The following is a 7,634-nucleotide window of genomic DNA, read 5'->3' as shown; positions in this document are numbered from 1 at the left end:
CGACTTTTCGATATATGAGATGAATCAAACCGCGCTGGTATATCTCAATCTGGTACGGGCACGAACAGCTACGTACGGTGCGGTATGGATCGGTATAGGACGGTAAGGTTTCGGTATAATTTTAAATTTTAAATTATAATTTTTATTTTTTTTCATTTTTTTCATTTTTTTCATTTTTTTCTTTTTTATGATATTTTTTATTTTTTTAATTTTTAAGATATATTTTTTTGGGATATTTTTTTAAAAAAATTAATTTTAAAAGGAGATTGTAATTTGAAATGATAATTTTTATTTAAATTAAAATTAATTTTTTTTAAATTTAAAATTATAATTTTTATTTTTTTCTCATTTTTTCTCATTTTTTTCTTTTTTTCTTTTATTTTTTTAAATTTTTAAGGTATTTTTTTGGGATATTTTTTTAATAAAATTAATTTTAAAATGGGATTGTAATTTGAAATGATAATTTTTATTTGAATTAAAATTAAAATTTTTATTTTCTTAAAATTTAGAATTATAATTTTTATTTTTTTTCAATTCAATTCTTTTCCCTTTTTTCTTTTTTTATGGTGTTTTTTTATTTTTTTACACCAATTTTTTTCAGATATTTTTTTAAAATGATATTTTATTTTTAAATTAAAGTTAAAATTTTTATTTTTAAAAAAATTAATTTTTTATTTTTTATTTTTTCCCAATTTTCCACTTTTTTATGGTATTTTTTATTTATTTTTTATTTTTTTTGAATTCAAATTAAAATTTTAATTTTTTATAATTTAAAATTATAATTATAATTTTTTCTATTTTTATCATTTTTTTATTTTTATGGTATTTTTTCTAGATATTTTTTTTCTTTGTTTGGAATATTTTTTAAAAAAATTAAATTGAAATGGGGAAAGTAATTTAAAATGATATTTTTTATTTGAATTAAAATTAAAAATTTTATTTTTTTGAAATTTAAAATTATAATTTTTATTTGTTTTTCTTTTTTTTATGATATTTTTAATTTTTTTAATTTTTTAAGATATATTTTTTTGAGATATTTTTTAAAAAAATTAATTTGAAATGAGGAAAGTAATTTGAAATGATGTTTCTTATTTGAATTAAAATTAAAATTTTTATTTTTTTAAATTAAAAATTATAATTCTTATTTTTTTCTCATTTTTTATGATATTTTTTATTTTTTAAATTTTTTAAGATTTTTTTGGTTTTTAATTTTAAATGAAAAAAATAATTTGAAATGATGTTTTTTATTTGAATTAAAATTAAAATTTTTATTTTTTAAATATATTATTTTTTCTTATTTTTTCAATTTTTTTATGATATTTTTTTAAAAAAATTAATTTGAAAAGAGAATTGTAATTTGAAATGATAATTTTTTTTGAATTAAAATTAAAATTTTTATTTTTTAAAATTTAAAATTATAATTTTTAATTTTTTTAATTTTTTTAATGATATTTTTTATTTTTTTTACATCAATTTTTTAGATATTTTTTAAAAAGATAATTTGAAAAATGGATACTAATTTGAAATGGTGATTTTTATTTGAATCAAAATTATAATTTTTATTTTTTAAAAATATAAAATTATATTTTTTTATTTTTTTATATTTTTTTAAAAAATTAATAATTAAACTCGTCATTTAAAATAGTATTTTTTAAAATGTCATAAGTGATGATTTTATTTTATTTTTCATCATCTGCATGAAAAATGGTGGAAAAAAGACGGTGATACGGGCATCATGAAATATGATTTTGAATGATAATTTATAAGATTTATATTATTTCGATAAATAAATTAAAAATTAAATTATTTTTATAAATAATTTTTTTTTAAAATTATCCATTGGACATTTTAGCATTGCTTTAAAATGAAAAAGGTAGAGCTCTGGCAATGGCGCGGCAGACCGAGCACTGGCCGGTACGCCTTTTCACACCGTCACTCCGTTCGATCTCTAGTTTTTATACATTAATCGTTCATACATTTCTAGTTTCTTTCTCTCGGAGTTTTTTTCTCGTTTTTTTTGTCCTCCGAATCATATCGCTCTGGAGTTGTTTCTACTCGTCTCTTTGAAGTTTGAACGGGAATATTTGGATTTTGTCTTTTAACCGAAAAAAATTCTGTACCGACTGGATTTAGGACTAGATTCGTGGACTAGAGGTGTTTCTATATCTTTCGTGATGTTCTTCGTTTGCTCTTTATTTGAAGCAGCGATGCAAAAATTTTTATCGGATTTTGGGCAGTCTTTCACCTTTTGCTCGTGGGAGAGGGGGGTTTTGTGGGTTTTTGAAGCAAATTTTTTGGGATTTTAACTGATTTTTGTCTTTGGAACCTCTGAATCTTGCTTTTGCCGGTGACATTTTTGTATGGGGAGTGCGACTGTGATTCATTCAGTATGGTCGCCTCCAGTCTTTGCAAATGCAAATGTAATGTTTTGGGGCTTTTCTATAGGAATGTGGGATCAAGGAATTATAGTTTTGTATTGATCAGGTTTGCAAATACTTCTAGTTATTTATTTGATTGTCTGACTGTTGACAGAATCATCGTAGCTATGTTCGTTCAGGGTTTATGTATCTGATTTGAAGGTGCTATTAGAAAAGGTTTTGGGATGATCTTTTGGGATTTCCATGAGGGAAAATAGTGTAACTCATTGTTGGGAGCTTTGAGTTAATAAAACTTCTTGGAAGATCTTGGGAAGGGAAGACCTAAGGCAACATGTATGGGGTTGTGAGAGAAGATAAGAAAGATCTTGAAATTGCATTAGAGGTGGCTCTAAAGATTAAAGCTTGGTGACTGGGGATTCCTAAACACTACTGTACATAGTTTGAACTAGACTGATGGTTACAGTTATGATCATGCGGAAGATCTTAGTATTCTAAGTTTTTCCAATGCAAATCAGGAATCCCATAGGAATTAGGATGCGATCAGCTTTTTGATCTAATCAATAGGCTTCCTTTCCATGGCATATCTTTCAAATATGCATCTATGTTTGAAGGATGTGATTACTTGTTTTAACCTGTATTCAAGCCCTGCATATTTTGTGTTTGAGTTTCAGATGATTTGGTTGTTATGATGGCCACTGTTGGTCTAGAGTTACAACATGGGATAAGACTGAAGTTTCTGCCCTTGTAAGAATTGTATGTTATGGTTATCGGTGGGAATCAATTGTTCTGAGTAAGATTCTTTAGTTGATAACTCGTTTTAATAATAGTAAGTTGGTTTAAGGGTTGTTTCTGAAGCACTAAGGTCTAAGGCTTTTTATATCGAGCAAGTCGTGCCTATGAATTAATGAAGTATCAATTTTACTTTTAAATAGAATTAATATCCATCAGAGTGCATTGCATAAAATCTAAAGTGTGACCCCTTGGTCCCTATATCTTCTGTTTGCATTAGTTGGTATCAGAGCCTCATACATTTGTCCATATAATCATGACATGATCTCGCTTGGGTAATTTAGAGAGAAAGTGGTAAACTTAGCTCTAATGCATCTAGTCAAGAATAGATCCTAGGACATGAACTAAAAGATCACATTGATCTTGGTGCATTTCAGAATCTGAAGTGCTAATATTGCTGCCAAGATTCATTATTTCATTGTGATCAGGAAACTCTTTTGACATTCCTTACATTCCTCTTGAGGCACTACTGGGTTTGGAGAGGCTTGGTCATTATGAGAATGTACCAGAGGTAACTGTCACTTCTTTTTCTCTTATTTAGAGGTTGCAACCAGTGATTTATCTCAAAAACAATAAGACAATATCTGCATATATCATGTTGATAATATCAATGGTGAATGTGTTGGATGATGACATTTTTGGTCCATTAGTTGATGATTTTCATCACTTGAGGAGATTGATTATCATGAAGATTTGAAACTTTCTTTGAGGAGTAGCATGAGGGTTAGGTCATGCATAAATATAGTGTTTAAGTTGAAGCACAAATGTTCCTTCTTAACATTCTTTACAAAGAATTCATTGCTCGGTATAAGCATCCATGGATTTCGAATCATTTCATCAAGTTACACAAGCATTAGGTTGGATCATGAAGTGAATAAATGTGTCTTAGTTCAAAATGAAACTCATTTAAGATTGAGACTAGCTTCTTGCAAGCTAGTACATAAGAAGACAACTTGCAATGTAAGTCTTTTCTTATTGAGTCCAGGGTTTAAGTAGTCTAGCCGAACTTTGGAACCTGAAGGCAGTTCTTTTTTCTTCCCAAAGAGGAAGTGCTGATGCAAATCAGGAATCTACTTATAGAGTTAGGATTGGTCAATTTTTGGATTTTAACAGTTTCAGAGGTGCATATTATATAAGTATATAAAATTAGATGCATGTATATGTGTGTCTGTATATATATTGTTGAAGGCATGAGTACTCATCTTTTGTAGATCACCCTTAATCATACAAATTTTATGTTTTCAGTTTCATTTATTTGGTCATTATGATTGTCAAACGTTGGCTAAATACATTAGCACTATATTAGATCTAAGGTTGAGTCCTTCTAAGGAATGATTTTTATGTTTTCCACATGGAATTAAGTTTCATAAGTGAGATACCTTATAAGCAACATGGTTGTGAAACAGTATACTTTGTTTAAGATTTGCTTTTAGGCTACAGTACACAAATATGAGTGATATATTTTATTGGGTTTATTGAAAAGTTTATTGTTGTTATGATGGATTTGTGAAGCCTTAAGGCTGATCTCTGAGCCCTCATCTTTCTCTTTGTGATAATTTTGTTTGAAACTCTGTAGAATAAAGCAACTTTAAGTGCACTTGGCCTGCTAAGATATTGAAAACTCAACTCACTAGTTCTGCCAAGTTGTAGGTAATTAATGGTTTTTCTCTTACTCCCCGGGGATAAATTTGTGAAATAAATTACTTACACTAGGAGTGGTCTGCCTGTGCAGACCTTTTCATAAAATTATCTGGGGTTTTCATACTTCTGCAATGATTGGAGTTGGACATTGATGCTTGTCATGCACTACAGGCTCAAGTCTGAAAGGGAGTTCAAGTCTGAATAACTGTTCTGCCAAGGTCGGAATGTGGTTGAGCATGCATGCTTGAAATTCAACTGGGATCATGTTGCTTTTTATCTATCAAGTTTTGCCTTAGAGATGGATATAATTCCTCATAACAAATCTTATTTTCAAAGTGCTTCATCTTGATTCTTTCCTCACCTAGGGGATTACTGAGGGTTGCTTTCTTTATAGCATGAACTTCAATTGCATAACCATCAGACTGGTATCACATTCCTTGGATTGGCCTTCCAGACTTCGTGACAAAGCCTTTCTTTGTCTTTGCAATTCTACCAGCTGGAAATTCAGCACTAGATCGTAAAAGTTGATATGAGGGTGAACACAAGTCATGATAAACTTATGCAAGTTCTGACTTCTGATGGATGATCTGATAATTTTTAGGACTTGTTTGTTTCGCCTTCCATCTTGTTGTGATTGTTTCCTATATACATATAATTTTGGGCACAAGAATCTATTTGCAACTTATGTCACTGGTTTTAGTAGCTGTTTTTTTTATTGAATAATTTTTGGGAATTAAAAAGCACTAATTTGTTGCTGAAACCCGGAATAGTGTTCCTTTTTTGGACTTTAAGATCTTGCCTTTCTTTCTTGAACCCAAATCACGTTATATGTAATGCATCGTTTTTTTTTTAAATTTCTTGTGAACCCTCTGATAATTCCATTATAAGGAGGGGGAAATTTCTTGACCATCCAGTTTCTCTACAAAATCTAGTGGTGTACTAGTTCTTGTTCTTCTTTGGGATTGAATGTAAAACAAAATAACCACAACCCACATTTAGCTTCTTACATTCTACTATACCTAACCAGGACACTGGACGACAATTTATTGGAGCAGCCATCTGATTCAAGCAATACCACCTCGCTGACCTTCCATTGAGTTCACTTATTGGAAACAGCTAAAACTCCATATCAGAAGAAAATATTATGCCTTGGACAACAGAAGTCATCGATGACAATGGAGACTTCATTAAGGTGGGAACTACTGGTACAATTGGCTCCCTGATGTCACGGGAGTTAGAGCCCATGAAACAATCATCACAAGCATCCTCTTCCTCACGAAGAAGACCTCAAACAGGCCCAGTTACAGTACCCTGTAGTGCTAGTCCTAAGAAAACACTGCAGAGGAAAATCCCACCTAATGAATCTGGCAGCAGCAGCAATGGCATAGATCACAGAATCCCTGGATATGGCCATAAACCTTGACACACCCTGGAAGAATGGTCACCGAGTTCCAATGCTTGGCTCTGATAATATCCCTGTTGACAGAAATCCAAATACAGATAACGTGGAAAAGAAAGGACAACCTTACATTGTAGAGATTGTAGATCTGAAATGCAGCAACCCCATGAGCAGCCGGCTCAAAAAGCTTGGCTTCTCCAAGCTCTCTGAATCCATTGCCTGGTCCTAAGGCAGCTTGTTACCATCCGTCCTCAGCTTTCTGTATCTGATCCCTTTGATCATCTCCGTCTGGCCAGAATTAGCCATCTCTGCTGCAGAGCAGATGCTCGTCAGGAATCCTCCACTGCTCACCTTCTTGTTCTTCTTCTTCTTCTTCTTCGGAGTTGTGCCATCAGAGACTGACTTGTGCCTGGTGCTGTCACTGGATGAAGCTGCATCCATGGTCAGCTTCTTTTGTTTGTGGTAAGAGAGTTTGTGTTGGTGGCCTAGATCAAGCCTTCTGAAGTACTCAATCTCCTGTGAGAGCAGAGAGCCAATAGTCCCTCGAGTGCCAACCTCGACTGGAGCATGTCTTGCTGCCATTTTTTTGAGGTAAAATGGTGGTCCTTGGTGTTTGATTTCCTGGCATGATGTAGAAGATGGTGTGAAGTAGCCTAGAGGGGTCTCTTGGTTTGGTGGAATTGCTTTTTGTGCTTTGAGGTGGTGGGGCAGTTTTTGCTTACATTTCACATAAATGCTTCTGCAGCAAAGAGATTGGATGAAATTGATGATAGGGTTATTGTTATAATTGTCTTGTGATGCTGTTCTATTCTGTTTGTAACTACCTTGCTTTACCTCTTTCACTGGTTTGGGTGCACGCCAAGGTGGGTCCAAGAAGAGGGGATTTCTACCTATGATGATAGGCAATTGTTGCTTTCTGCTGAACCTTGTTGCTGGAAGAATACAACCGGTGTTGGTTGTTAACGATAAATCACGTCAAAAAAAAGTGTCATGCCGAAAAAATAAACTTCAGATATATTTTGAATTATATGACAAAGATAAAGAGGAATAATTTGACTTTGTTAAGGTTTGGTTAGATTGGTCTGTTAGTTTAAGATGCAGAGGAAGAAGAAGCCAACCGGTAGCATGCTAGGCATTGTGTTAAGATAAATTCTGGACCTTGGTGCTGTGTTCGCACGTGCAAGTCGAGGTGGATTGGGTTGTTGCAGGCGTGCGGTAAAAAACCTACTTCCATCCATGGCTCAAACAAAAGCAATTAAGGGAAATTGGTTTATAAACATCAAGAAATAATAATCTTTTTCCAATGTGGGACTAAAAATTTTCCTAAAGAAGAAGAGAAATTTTGAATTTTTTCTCTAAAAACTTTAACATTGGTTCCCTTCTATGCTACATTTCAATTATGATAGAACTTTGTCTATAATAATGCA

At 31.8% G+C, this 7,634-nt stretch overlaps 1 pseudogene; it reads left to right on the top strand.

Annotated features, from left to right (window-relative positions):
- The first annotated feature begins 1,881 nt into the window (after positions 1-1,881).
- On the top strand, positions 1,882-6,478 carry LOC140858560 (uncharacterized; annotated as a pseudogene).
- The last annotated feature ends 1,156 nt before the right edge of the window (positions 6,479-7,634 follow it).

This window comes from Elaeis guineensis, chromosome 6 (genome assembly GCF_000442705.2).
Source record: "Elaeis guineensis isolate ETL-2024a chromosome 6, EG11, whole genome shotgun sequence".
Classification (NCBI taxonomy): Eukaryota; Viridiplantae; Streptophyta; class Magnoliopsida; order Arecales; family Arecaceae; genus Elaeis; species Elaeis guineensis.
The sequence above is the reverse complement of the archived record's forward strand: the minus strand, read 5'-3'. Positions and strand labels throughout refer to the sequence as shown.